Source organism: Pararge aegeria, chromosome 8 (genome assembly GCF_905163445.1).
Source record: "Pararge aegeria chromosome 8, ilParAegt1.1, whole genome shotgun sequence".
NCBI lineage: Eukaryota > Metazoa > Arthropoda > Insecta > Lepidoptera > Nymphalidae > Pararge > Pararge aegeria.
Window position 1 is genome coordinate 13013736 of NC_053187.1, and position 14566 is coordinate 13028301.

Consider the following 14566-nt stretch of genomic DNA (forward strand, 5'->3'; position numbering starts at 1 on the left):
ATAACCTTACATTTAATATCTTGCCAAACTGGACAGTGAGTTTGATGACGAGTTTGCGCTCTTATCCTGAAAATTAAAGCTACATTTTTTTAAATTTTAATAATAAACATTTTCAACAGTATTAAATAAGAAAAGTATATAAACTTGACCAATAAATATAAGAAAAACATCCAAAAAAAGAGATGGGTTTAGGCCGTTGTCCACCACGCAGGCCAAGTGCAAATTGGTAGATCACACACGGTTCCATAATGTTCACAGCATTATGGAGAGTTCCTTATGATGATTTCCTTTACAGTTAAGCCAATTATAATTGATTGTTTCAATCTAAAATGCCCATAACTCCAAAGATAGTTGGAAAATTCCTAACCACTAGGCTAGTAAATGAATTAGTGATGAATTTTCTAACTCACTGCTTCTTCCTTATCAAATATAATCACAGGTGATGGTAATGTTTTCAGCGAGACTGACGGCTTATGGACATAGGATATATGTGCATATGGACATAGGTACTTTTACTCCGTAAAAAACACCATGATACGCACCTGGAGGATTTAAAATGTAGCCTTTGTTACTCGTACCTATGCACGGCTTCAGAGTTAATCCGTTTTTGGCCTAATTTTACATAGTGATAGCCTGAATCCTGGAGACTGACATAGAATAACTGGTTTTCTTGTTTATTTGACTCATTCGCGATATCCTGCAGATGGACACAAGATATTCCTTACTCAGTTAATGCTCGTTCATAACCTATACGGGTCTTCAGAGCTTATCCGTTTTTGGCCAAATTTTATATACAGATAGTCTGGAGTCGGAGAAGGATTGTTTGTACCATTTGGAAACTGATAGCTAGTAGTATCTAGTACTCGAAGTTTTGAGTTGCAAAAAGTAATAGAATGTCGTTTTTTGCAGTACGGCAAAATGCGAATTAAAAATCTGGTTTTCAGGAATTATGCAACAAAATGTTCTCGCTAGTTGCTTGTCGCGACGAATCGGATCTGGATCACGTCTCAAACGAAGACGGTTTGACGTGTTGTCGCCGACTTGCATAAATTTGCAAGATTAAGCAGTCCCTCGTCGACCTAGACTTGCTCTGTATTTACATAAATGTAGCACTGTTGTCTGTTTCAGATATGTTTTTGCTGAGGCCGCTTTTTTGTTTTTATTCTCATCATTATTCATGAGTTTTAAGCCTACCCCTCCTATGCCGTTTATAACTCTCTCTCCCTCTACTCTTTTAAATTAATTATATATATTCTATTTGGGGAACAGTTAAAGCTACTACTCAGTTACTAATAACAAAAAATAATCGTAGCTTTTTCTGTTCCAGTTATTTTTTTGCTAAGACCGCTTTTTTGTTTAAATTCATTTTTTGATTCATTATTCATGAGTATTAAATCGTAGACTCTTTTTTACCTTTTTAAACTCTCTTTCTCTCAACACTCTTTAATTAATCATATTATTATACCATATTCCTTGTGGGGCACAGTTAAAGTACAAGTTATTAATAACAATAAATAACTATTGTAGCTATTTCTTTTTTCATCAAAATTCATGAGTTTTAAACTGTAAACCAGTAGGTAACGAATATAAAGGAAAAGTACCTTCTATACACACTAATATTTTAAATGAAATGTGTTTCTGTTTGTTTGTTTCTAACCTATGTTCCGTTCAACCGTTGCACTAATCTCGATGAAATTTGGCATGTAGCTTTTATTCTGGAGATGCAGGCAAAACAATATTTAAAGGGAATGACTACCCGTGGGATTAAAAAAAATAGCATTTGTAACCTATGATGGCTTGTCTGCTAAGCTTAACCTGGTGAAATTTTGCAGGGAAATAATTTTAACCTTGGAGATAGCCGTACATTAAACATTTTAACCCGTGAAAATATAGAGTTCCTGCAGAATTAAAAACACAAAATAAATAAGAATGAAGTCGCAGGAAATTGATATTTATAAATAAAATATCGTAATAGATCTCACCTCCAAAGTGATGTTGGGAAACATAGAGATAAAATGTAATTGGAACTTCAAGACTATCGGATTATATTTCACCTTTTCACGTCAATGGGTGCCGTTTTCATCATTATTTTACTAGCGTTCAACTTTTAACCCGGTGACTTTATTATAATAGACTACACAATGTAAGAAGCGTTCATAGCGGTGATAGCAGTAAGGTACTGACTTCACTTTTCGGAGGACCGAATTCGAATCCCAGCACGCATCTCTAACTTTTTAGAGTTTGTTTTAAAGCAATTAAAATATAACTTGCTTCAACGGTGAAAGGAAACATCGTGAGGAAACCTGCATACCTAAGAGTTCACCATAATATCTCAAAGGTGTATGAAGTTCACCAATCCGCACTTGAAGAGCGCAAAGCGTGGTGGACTACGGCATAAACCCTTCTCGATTCATAAAAAAATCGATTGCCATTTATTAACGTATCAGTCACTAATTCTAAATCACCTTGTGGTAAGAGCTTCGGCCTCCCTTTCGAAAGCTATGTGCGTTTTATAATAAAGCCATTAAAATAGAAATTGCTTTTACGGTGAAGGAAGCAGCATCGTGAGGAAATCTGCATGCCTGAGAGTTTTCTATAACCTTCTCAAATGGCGTGTGAAGTCTAGCATTCCACACTTGCCCAGAGTGGTGGTCTAAAATCGTCTGAGAAGAGCCTCGTGTCCTTTAGCGGGCCGGTAATATATTGATAATGATGATATTGTTCATTCAGTCATTTAATCCGTCAATATTTTTTACTAATTTATTATTATACGATACTCTAAGCGATTATTATGTGACCACAGACTATAATTTTGGATATGTTATGGCTTTATGAACACTGATTGTATTTTTCTCTTTAATTTTACAATTTTTCTGGACATTTTCTTTTGCCGGCAAAAGACCGTGGAGTCTGAAAATCCTTACCAAAGACTAGATGCCAAGTACACGACGTCTATCGGATGAAATGATGATGATGATGATTAATGTGGAACATTCCATAATGCAAGTCCTCTTATTATCATCTGACTAATATATAGTGCCCGATAATGATTAATGTCCATACTAATGGCTGCGAGATGAGATAGTACTCAGTTGCTCCCAACTGTATACATTACGGAGACGTTGTATAATTTATGTAATTTGAGGCCATTTACTGAGTAGGAACATAATTTAGGCATTCGACATAATGTTCTGTTTGCCATTCACAATCATATGTTCAGTATTTTTCCAAATGGATAATGCTCCTTCATGCATACATAACACTAGAAATTCAAAGTCAACGTCAAAGTCAAAACGGCTTCGTTCGCGTGGTAAATGGAAATCCTTTGCCAGGAGGAAAAGGAAACTGATCATGAATCCAGAACTCCACTATTTCAGGACACTGGTGTTTTCATCAATCTTTTACTACGTCCTTTCAATTATTCCTATTCGAAAATAAAGTCATTTGGTTACTTTGTTTGGATATGAATGAAGTACGACTTTTCATGTTATTTTTAATGCTCATGAGCAACTTTTGGTCCTGGAAAAACATTAATGTTACTCTCCGTCCTCTCAACTATTCGACTTTTTGTTTGTTAGTCCTTCAATAACGCAGCAACAAAGCAACAGATTGATGTGATTTATGGGTTGAATTGTGACATAGGCTATTAATCCTGGACAAATTAACAATTCCGGTGGAAAGACAGGCTTACGCTAACGTTTAGTCCTTCAATCACGCAGCAACAGAGCAACAGATGGACGTGATTTTGGCATAGAGATAGGTCATGAGTAATTTGGGCTATCTATTTTATCCCGGAAAAATACAAGCGAGCGAGCAACCGAGCAAGAAAGAAAGCAAGCAAGAACGCGAGCGTAAGCATAAGCATATCTTTCCATAGAAAAAATATTTTTTCCGGGATAAAGAGAAGCCCCGCTAAGAATAATGACACTCTACGGCTTATAAGGAATACAGCAACATTTCACAGGGCATGCAAGGAGCACGTCCTGCAACGTGCCACCTGGCTTAGGTTGTAAGCGTTATGTGCCTGTTCTGAACGAAACACAGCACTGCAATGCTGCTTAGCGGCAGTAATAAACATGGCGATAGTCAGTACTATCGCCATGCATGCTTAAAAAGCTCTACTACTACTGTTATATACTCCCTGATGCCATACACAAAACATTATATCCGAAAGAGAGATAATATATTATTAAGTATAGCATATTATGCTTGTACTATTTCTAGAGAAGAGAACAGAGTTAAAGATATAATTAAAATAATTTCAAAGCTAAGTTAGTAACAGGCAGGGGCAGAACTCCGGAGTCCACCTCAACGGACGCTGCTGGCTGGATCGCGGATGTGTGAAAAGCGTTGAGCCACCACGTGACGAGTGTGAACACCGTTGGTAAGAGTCTGACATAACTACTGCACTTCTCTGGGTGCGGTAGTATCGGTGAGGATACCTCATGCTAAAAAACATTATAGAATGGAAACCCCGCATCGGAAAACGCAGCGTTAGTAGACAACAACAACGTGGGCTGACGACATCAAGTGAGTCGCAGGGAACCGCTGGATCTAGAAGGCACATCTCTTTCAACTTGATAACTTAAGCCATTTCTGAAAGCCCTTTGGCTTTAAACCACCGATTGACAAAAGGACTAACAAATATCAAAGTTATCCTGTAGAGTTTCGGTTTTAGAAACATCTGAAAATTATTAGTGAATTCGTATTCGAAGGCAGCGATTATATAGGTTTTTACCATACATTTTTATGAACTCATTTTTTCGTTTATGGAAACTAATCTTTACGTCATTTTTTAACAATTTATCTCAAGTGAGGGCTCCGAGTGGTGGCCGGGTTTTTAAAGTCATTTTTCACCGGCTATAACGTTACCGCTTTTTATTCAAAAGATTTTTCATATTCAACGTTTTATAAGCTCCTCCGGTGTTATAAAAAAAGTCGGCAATCGTTTCATTCAGTTGGCTGAGTTCTTTATGCATTTGTTTTCAAGCCTAAATTGGATTTTGTTATTAATGAAAGATTTACATAAATGTTAGTCAATTTAATTATTTTCTTTGGACTAATGCGATCAGTAGACTAATAAATTACTATCCTTGTTAAACTGTTAGGTACGTAGTCAATTACATTATGACAATGAAGGTTTAAGAGTTAGACATACCCGGTTGCAATTATTAATTTACTAGATTTGCCATGCGGCTTCGCTCGCGTAAATTAGGGGACGCAGCGTACTGCTACATAGTTTACACCAACCTCAATAAATAAGATTCCAAAAAAAAACAAATACAAACCTATGACATTAAGTACAATGTACAAACAGTATTTGAACATATTTAAACAAATGAGTCAATAAATATATCTGTCTTTGCTCTTGGAGCTTTAGTCACCCTCTATTTGAAATCTTCAATCACGTAAACATTAGCAATATCCTGAGGACCTACTCCCGTTTTGCCTTATTTAAATTACTTAGAATTCTCTATTAAAAATGACTGCATTAATAAGTAACAGCAACACTACATACTAGTCGATAGCAATGGTGATCCAAGTTAGTAAATGTCCCATACATTTTGAAGTTTTAGTTTGGAAGTTATAAAGAGATGATATCCATTGGTCTCAGTTCCTATCACTTACAAAGAATAGTAATCGTTAAAGGAAGAATTGAAGTGGCATTGTTAGTTATACAGATACATGTTTAGACCCAATTAAAAATATGGTCATACATATTATAAATGTTTAAAAAAGATTAAAGTTTTTAAAATCTTAATTAATGTAATGTGCCAAGAGTATCTTTGTGAAAATGTACCTAAGTTATAATTTATGTACAAAATCACAGAGCGCAATCAGTTCATTAGAGTGCAACTTAAGAAGGCAGTTCATTAGTCAAACTTGCTCGAAATTCACTGCTGTAGTAACGAACACATCTTCCGCAAATTATTGGGCTTGCAGCTGAAAATGGTAATTCTGGCCCATTTCGCTTGGAGAACGGGACGAAATCGGTTTGCGTATTCTGTAACAGGGACGCATCTCAGTTACATACTTTCAATTTGAGTAACTGTAAATTGTCCTTTATGAGTTAATGAAGAAGCTACGTAGGTTAATTTTCTTACAAATCTTCTTAAAATTTTACGATTTTATTAAAATTTATAAATTTTTATTCATCCGTTATCAGAGTAACGAGTTATACCATAAACATCGATTGTCATCCGTGTGGCTTAGATGACATATCTGTAAAATGTAAGGCTAATCAGAAATTTGGGAGTGACATAAAAAACTAAAATTATATAAACATTAGTGGCGGGCCATATTACGGTAGGTAGTGTAAATCACTGGCTAAGAAACGTTACGTTTATGGTCTATGAAAAGACCTTTTTCGACCTGTTTCGGTATTTTTTGAGGGTCAAAAGCGCAACTTTGCGACACTAAAATCAAAAGTTTGACCTACCGTTCCTTTGTGCCCCGCAGAGCAGAGGTTAATCAATAAGTCTCGGTTATTTTCACCAATACCTATAATATACATCCTAAATGTAAAAGTTCGTATCTAAGCACATCAATCGACATTGAAGAAGTGTGGTGGATCTAAGCTCTATATCTTTGTTTTTCAGTGAACAGGCATTTGCCCAGCACTGGGATATTAATAAGATGCAAACGATCGACGGATAATTTAAATTAAACACAAAGCATTTTAATTAGCCATTCATATTAAGACCGTATTGGATTTTACCATTAACAAAGGTTTACCTATTGTAATATCCACGTCATCAAGCAACTTAATTGCGGCACAAATTTCCAATTAAGTGTTAGAAGTGCTCGTAAATTTGGAAACGTGTATCCACGGGACCTTTTGATTACCTACCCTTTAAACCTGTTTGCATTTTCTTAAATAGGTAACGGTGTCATAAAATTGAGTTAAATTAACAAATTTACATTGATTAGTATACTCTAAAGAGCTTTATTGTTAGCGGTAAAAAACAGCTTTTCACTTGATTCTATTGTTGCTATACAACTGGATGGGAGACTGTTATATGATGTCAAAACTAATCTTACTTAACCTTTTCCCAATGCCACAAATATCGTATTAAACTATCGTACTGGGTAAATTTTATTATTAAGCGTGCCACGACATAATTATGACTACTCATTTTCTCATCTTATTCCATAAAAATAGCACGAGCAAATCGTACGTATACGTTGTTGTGTGCATATTAGTATCAGTAATAGTATCTCTAACTACATTTACTAAGCCCGCCAAGCTACACTTAGGTAGCAACGTGCTAAATCCAATCTCTATATTCATTCTTTTCTTAATTCTTTTTTATCATAAAGTGAGAAAGAAAGCTAAAAAAAGATGTTAAATCAATACTGAATCATGAAGCACGCTACCCCACTTCTACCATTACTTGAGAAATCCACTCAAATTTTCAAGTAATAATTTTTCAAGGATAAAATGCAACATAACATGTGGTTCGAGTTAGTCAGTCAGGTCTGCACCTATATTTTGAACATTTATTATAGTTTTATTATGATGATCATAGAAACTGGTAAATCCGAGACGTAATTACCAAGTATATAAAGCCTCTTATGTAGAGAAGAGTTGTTGAGCCTCTTACATAATATTTCGTAAAAAGTTAATCTTACTGTTTATGGACCTGAGACGCAGGTGTTCAGCTGCATTTGCTTTTAATTACACTTGAAATAACGTCCAGAGCGCTTGAAACACACCAATGCGATTGATGTAGAAAAAAAATTACACCATTATATATTATGCTACTAATATTATAAACTTGAAAGTTTGCGAAGATGTGTAGGAGGTTATAGATTTATGGATGTTTGCTTTTTCAGGAAAAACTACTAGATAGATTTTAGTAATACTGTACAGTAATGTAGGTAACACATCATTGGATTAACATAAGCTATAATGTTTAAATAAATTGTGTCATTGGCCGAAATATAACAAAAAAGCTATCTTGGTGTACGCTGCATAATACTTTACACTAAGATTATAAGGGAATTGTTTCTCTTTCTAAACGGTTCTAAAAAAAGTCTCCTCAAGCATAAATTTAACCTTTTTTCTGGAAGAAAAGCGAACCATAGAAACACTTTAACTATTAAGTTTATCATAAAAATAAACACTTTTATTGCTTCTAGTATTTTATTTTGATAAACTCATTCACAGTCAGTAATAAGGGCAAATAGTTTAAAAGTTATAGAATTATCTTTAAGTTAAAAGTGCCGGTAGTCTAGACGGTGGCGCGCAGGGTGGAAAGGCAAGAAATCTAAAATTCTAAGCAGATACAGTCGCTGGTATCCAATAGTATAATAATATAGGATTCGGTCATTTACTAATGCAGACTATTTAATAACAGATATGTAGTTACCCTAAATTTCGAAACGTGGTTTTTGTGCGGACACTCAAAGTCTAACTTGGAATCATTAAAAGGACCGACTGCAATTTTAATCAGACGTTTTTGCGCTGATTAGATCCAGGGCTATACTTGGTAAAAACCGACAGTAGAATCGTCTATAATTAATGAATCTCTTGATACCATTTATACCTATTTAAACCAACCATCGATCGTTGCTTTATATTTAAGAGTTTTTGTGAAACAAAGTCTGTAACGGTTGCACATAGGGCTCTAAAGTGTCATAAAAACTTTGCGTCGCGGTAGTTCATTGATAAAAGTTGCTTCGCAATTAATCGCTCGGGAGCATAAAGCCCGTAATTGACACTAGAAGTGGGGTGTAGGGATCATTCACAATACAGTGTCAGATATTCAATTCCATAGTTTAGTTAAGTTAGCAGCTTACAACCTAATTGCCAATTTTCGACACAGTGTTGAATTAAAGGTTATTTGATGAGCATATTAAGTTGAAATTAATTATATACCTAATCGGTTCGATAGTACTATTTTCTTTCGCCAAGGCCATGGTACTAGTTAAGGTAGCTGCAAGTGTAGCCAAGCAATTTTTCAACAAGAAGCAGTCAAGCAAGAAAGCCTCTCAACATTAATCCCTATCCCTACTAATATTATAAATGTCAATGTAAGTTTGTTTGTTACGCTTTCACGCAAAAACTACTTAACCGATCCTCATAAAACTTTCTACACATATTCTTGGAAGTGTTTTAACACCCAGTAATATAGAATACTTTTTATCCCGACAAATTATAACCGATTTAAATAATTATTTTTGTACTATTTAATATGTTTAATTTTTCCCAAACTGTGGTTGGAAATAGAGGACAGAACTCCTCAGCGGACAGCAGCTAACCTCTCATTTAAGGCTTAGCGATACTGAATACTTTTTTTTTTGATCTACAACTATATTTAATGCCACATAAAAAGACAAAATCAAACGCAGACAAAGTCGCGGGGCAACAGCTAGTTACTCATAACATAGCATTAGTAAAACTAATATGCTATAATAAAGCTCAACCGGTTAGATGTTTTCTAAACTATGTCTTATGATAATAGTTAATTAATAATATACCATTTTAGTTACCTAAAGTTTAGTAACCTAAACTGTGGAAAACTGGTATCGCAAGACGACTCAAAAACTAGCCGAGGAAACTTATTGCCTTAGTATATGGTTACGGCGCTGCTAAGTAATAAATAAAAATGTTGAAAGAAACAAACAGAAAAGAAGAAAAATATGAACCGCTTTTTTTATGAAACACAATCCTGACTTTTCCGAATAAAATTGATATCTTCCATAAAATAAAGAGTTGGATTTACTGTGAGAAGTCTTTTTTATATCCAATTACGGGAATCGCTGTTATTTGAATAATTTTTCAGTCATAAACAATTGACTGAGCTTAAAATACTTTTCTGTGTTATTTCTTTATTGTTTTTGAAAGAAGGAAAATATATACAGATTGAATTATTGCACGTGTAATATTTATGGAGTACTAACTAACTTATTTAATTTAACTTACCACTAATTTCAAACTGTTGTATGTTGTATTAGCATATTATTTGACTTCGAATCACAAGGTCCAAGCCGAGTCAGGTTGAGAATGTTACATATTAACTTCTTTAGTATTTCTATCGAGATATTATCAGTACCAGCCCGTATTTTGCTAATGTATCTTACCCCTTAATTTGTATATTAATTCTTAGTATATTATGATGAATAAGACCATGACAATAAATTCATTGTAATAATTTGAGATATGAAAGGTAGATTGCTCTAAATTTCTTCCTCACTTTCTTACTTTATGGCGTACGACTATTTACGGTATGAAAATAACTGTATTAGAAACACTAGACCAGCCTAATGTAAAGTTAACTATTGCTTCAGATATTATATATAAATAAATATATAATAAATTGAAACATAAAAACGCGAACTAAAAATTAAGCAAACATAAAAATATTTAACTATTAACTATTTCATAACTAAATCTCAATAATACGGATGCTATCACTGAATATGTCAATATCTACAACAACTAACAACAACAAATTACCAAATGAAATCTTTGAGTTGTCTCTCAATAAGTTCAAAGTTTATATAAAACGTAAGCTTACAGAAAAATCCTATTATAACATTAAGGATTATTTAAACGATAAAAAAGCTTGGGTGTGAATTGCTCTAGCTTCATAGCTTAATTTAAATTTACTGGAAGATGGTGATAACAAAAAAATAAATTTACCCGGCTAAGTTTGTTGTGGGCTCTTCTTAGACCAGGGCGCGTTTGGAACCCTCGTAGCTTTAGATTTAAGTTGGCGAACGAAGTTATCACCATCCCGTTACAATTATGTAAACAAATATGTATGAACGCTTCATAAGTGCCTGTGATAGGCCTACATGAATAAAGAAATTTTGAATTTTGAATTTGATATCTATATAGTTTGTTAGGCGCTTTTTCTTAATTAGGGTGCGCTTGTAATACTCGTAAATTTAGTTATCAGATAAATAAATATACTACGACAATACACACATCGCCATTTAGCCCCCAGGTAAGCGCAGCTTGTGTTATGGGTACTAAGAGGACTTATGAATATTTTTATGAATAATATACGTTAATACTTAAAATATACAAATAAACACCCAGACACTGAAAAACATTCATATTCATCACACAAACATCTTCTCGTCTTCGATTCCCACATCGAGCCCACGGCCTTGGACTCAGAAAGCAGGGTCGCAGCCAGATGCGCCAGTCGGCCAGATAACAAACATTCTGCCAATGAACCTTAAAAGATAAAAATATGCTGCCGCGGACTTTTTTTAGAACTTTTTATGGGGAAAAACTTTGTCTTACATGATTTTATCAATACTTTAACCGTTTTGCAGCGTACGCAGCGGAAACTCTAAAAAGAAGAAAAAATCCATTTTTTGAAACATTCTTCATTGGTGCTATGCTCCTATTAGTCTTAGCTTGATAATATATAGCCTTTCTCGATCATGTAGTTTCTGAGATCACCGCTTTCAAGAAAACAAACAAACAAACAACCTCTTCAGCTTTATATATTAGTATAACATATCTTTAATACAATGTATATTAAAGGTGCTAACTATAACCAACATATTCCCTCGTTCAACTTTTTTTAGTTGAAAATGATGTAATTTTCACAAAAAAAACCTTTATTAATAAAATTTTAAACAAACTTCCGGAGTGTCTGTGATGTTTTAATTACGAACCAAACTCATTCAACGAATGTGGTATTTATGTTGAACTAAATGTTTATTTGATTTATTTTATTGAAGTTAGTTTGTTCTTTCGAACTAACCGAACTATAATTTTAGTTGAATGAATCGACAATAGTTTCAGTTTTATTTTAATTTAAATTTAATAATATTTCATCATCAACATCATGTCAACCGATAGCCGCTCACGGCTGGACATAGGTATTTTGTAGGGAGTTCCAAATTTCACGGTTCTATGCCGCTTGCGTTCAGCGGCTCCCTGCTACGCGCTTCATATCGTCGGTCAATCTGGTTGGGGGGCGACCAATGCCACGCTTACCAGTGCGGGGCTGCCATTCCGGAACCTTGGGACCGCCCTGTGCTCCGATCTATGAACCCCGACCAGTGCCACTTCAGCTTCGCGACTCATTGAGCTATGTTGGTAACTCTGGTTCTTTTACGGATCTCCTTATTTCTGATTTGATCACGTAGTATTATTAGTAATGATAATTATTCAGTATAATACTATATAATACTAACGTTGTTTGGTTTACAGCGCTCCTTGTGTGATGCCCACGGATGCCGTTAGTTTAGTGCCGTGTCTTCTTCTTGTCCTGCTTAAGGCTAAGGTTCACCAGGTTCCTGATGTCACGTCGACCGGTTAGGCTCTATTGTGACGTCACTGTCTAGATCTCCAGCAAGTATTGGTTGCCGATAGGAACAGCAGAAGTTTCTCTGCTGGGAGAAATTTGGCATTCTTTGGTTTGCATCACCGTAGTGCTGTGTTAAGTGAACTAGCTTTTAACGGCGTCGCTGGCATAGTAATGAGCGCTGTGGTCCTTATAAGTGGGAAATACTCAGTAGGGAAAATTTGGGATTTAATATTATATTAATATATCTTTTATTTTTTTGGTCTTAGCGTTGCGGTAGACTGCATCATTATTTACCACGACTAAATACTTGGCGTTTATTAAAAAAATCTGACTCTCCTGATTTATTTAATAAACTCATCAAGTAATATAAAGCTCTCACAAAAAAGGCAAATGCAACTTATTCCTTGTAACCATTCTGCTGTATATGCGGAAAATGCGGGATGAAATAATATTGTTCGAAATAAAGATTTAAAACGAATAGCTGGTCGCTAAACGCTGACTCAGGATGAATGCTTCGTAACGAGGCGGTGTTATATGTTGAATGGGGGTTTTCGAGCGAATAAAATGCTTACTTATACACTATGCGCATCAACCGCGTGTGCTTTTTGATTTACTTATTGGTTTTATATCGGAAAATTGAAAAACAGCTGAGAAGACATAGCTTGTGATACGATGAAATAAGTTGAATTCACGCATAAACCTTTTATAGAGGACTTGCTGTTGCGCAGTTCTTAGTCCGCGTTTACTACAGTTTTTACAAATCCCGTAGGAATCGTTTTTTTTCCTGAGGTTCAATTAGAAAAATAATAGTTTGAAGTTTAGGCTTTTTCTAGACAAGCATGCTCCAACCTAGACCTCTTCTTCATTACTTTCAAACGGGCATGATTGTCGTCAAGCGCAGTAGGACACTATCGTTAATAAAATATAAGGTACAAAGTATCCTTTTAAAGTTTCCTTTGTTAAAGTGCACTAGATATTATCTCAATGATTGAATCAATGTTTGGGAAGGCACTTGCCCCTAACATACGGGATTTCCTAGTTTAGGGGTCAGGATTCCAAAGATTTATTGTACTGAGTTTTTGTAATAAATATTTTCTATTTCTATTTCTATCCTATGTTATGTACGTCTTTTTAAAAACTCTATGCCAGAAATCAAGTAGTTTGGCTGCTAAGTTAGGGTGCAAATGTAAACGTAAGCTTGTCATTGAAGTATTTCGATCAGATATTTGGAATAATTTAAGTTGCTTACAAGGTTACTGATGCATATTATTGTTGGTTTCATTAAGACGATAAATCGAGCTGAGGTGGTTATCTGACGGCTCTGTGTGAAATTGTTGCGGCTACGGGACGGGATTTAGTCGTAAATTGTCTCTCAACCGGCTTACTTCCCCTACCATTTCATATAAATGACACACGATATACACTTTAGATGCTAAAAAGAAAAGCTGTTTAATAATTAAAAAGAAAAAAAAATACATAACTTTTGCCCGCGGTTTCACTCTCGTTAAGTTCAATTTTAACTACAAAGGTGCAAATAGAAAAATATGAACGTAAATTACTTAGAAAATCAAAAACTTTTATATAAATTTTCATCCACTATTTGATGCCCTTGGAGTTAGAATTTTTAACATTTGTGAAACACGTATTTCTTTATTTTTAATCGAAAACCCAAAATCAATGTTTTATGGATTTAAATCAAAAAATAAATTGATATATGAAGGATTTTATACAAACTTTCATCCCTATTGAATAACAAATACTCTTAGGGTTGGAATTTTCATAAATCCTTTCTTAGCGGATGCCTACGTTGTAATAACTACCTGTGGGCAAAATTTAAGCCGGATCCGTCAAGTGGTTAGAGCTGTGCGTTGATAGATCAGTCAGTCAGTCAGTCATTCAATCACCTTTGCCTTTTATATGTATGATTATTAAAAACTATTATTTATATTTATTTATAAAACAGCAGTTCAGAAAGATAGATAGAGAACTGTATACTAGTTAAACTTTCTTCGAGAAGTATTAATTGATTCTGCAGCGGCTTCGCCCTCGTGCATTGTTATTTTTATTGCCCTCACCGTTTTGTAAGCGATAAGTATATTATGGTAGGTAAGGTTTTAACCCGTTATGGTGCTATGGTATGGCTATTATATCGGTTTGAAAGCAGCATGGTATCGGAACTCTGAATCTCTTGGCGGGCACGGCTTTGCCGGCAGGGGGGTAGCTATCTACATACAGTGTCCAACTAGACCAGACCAGAGAAATAACATACTTATGAATTCCCATATTGC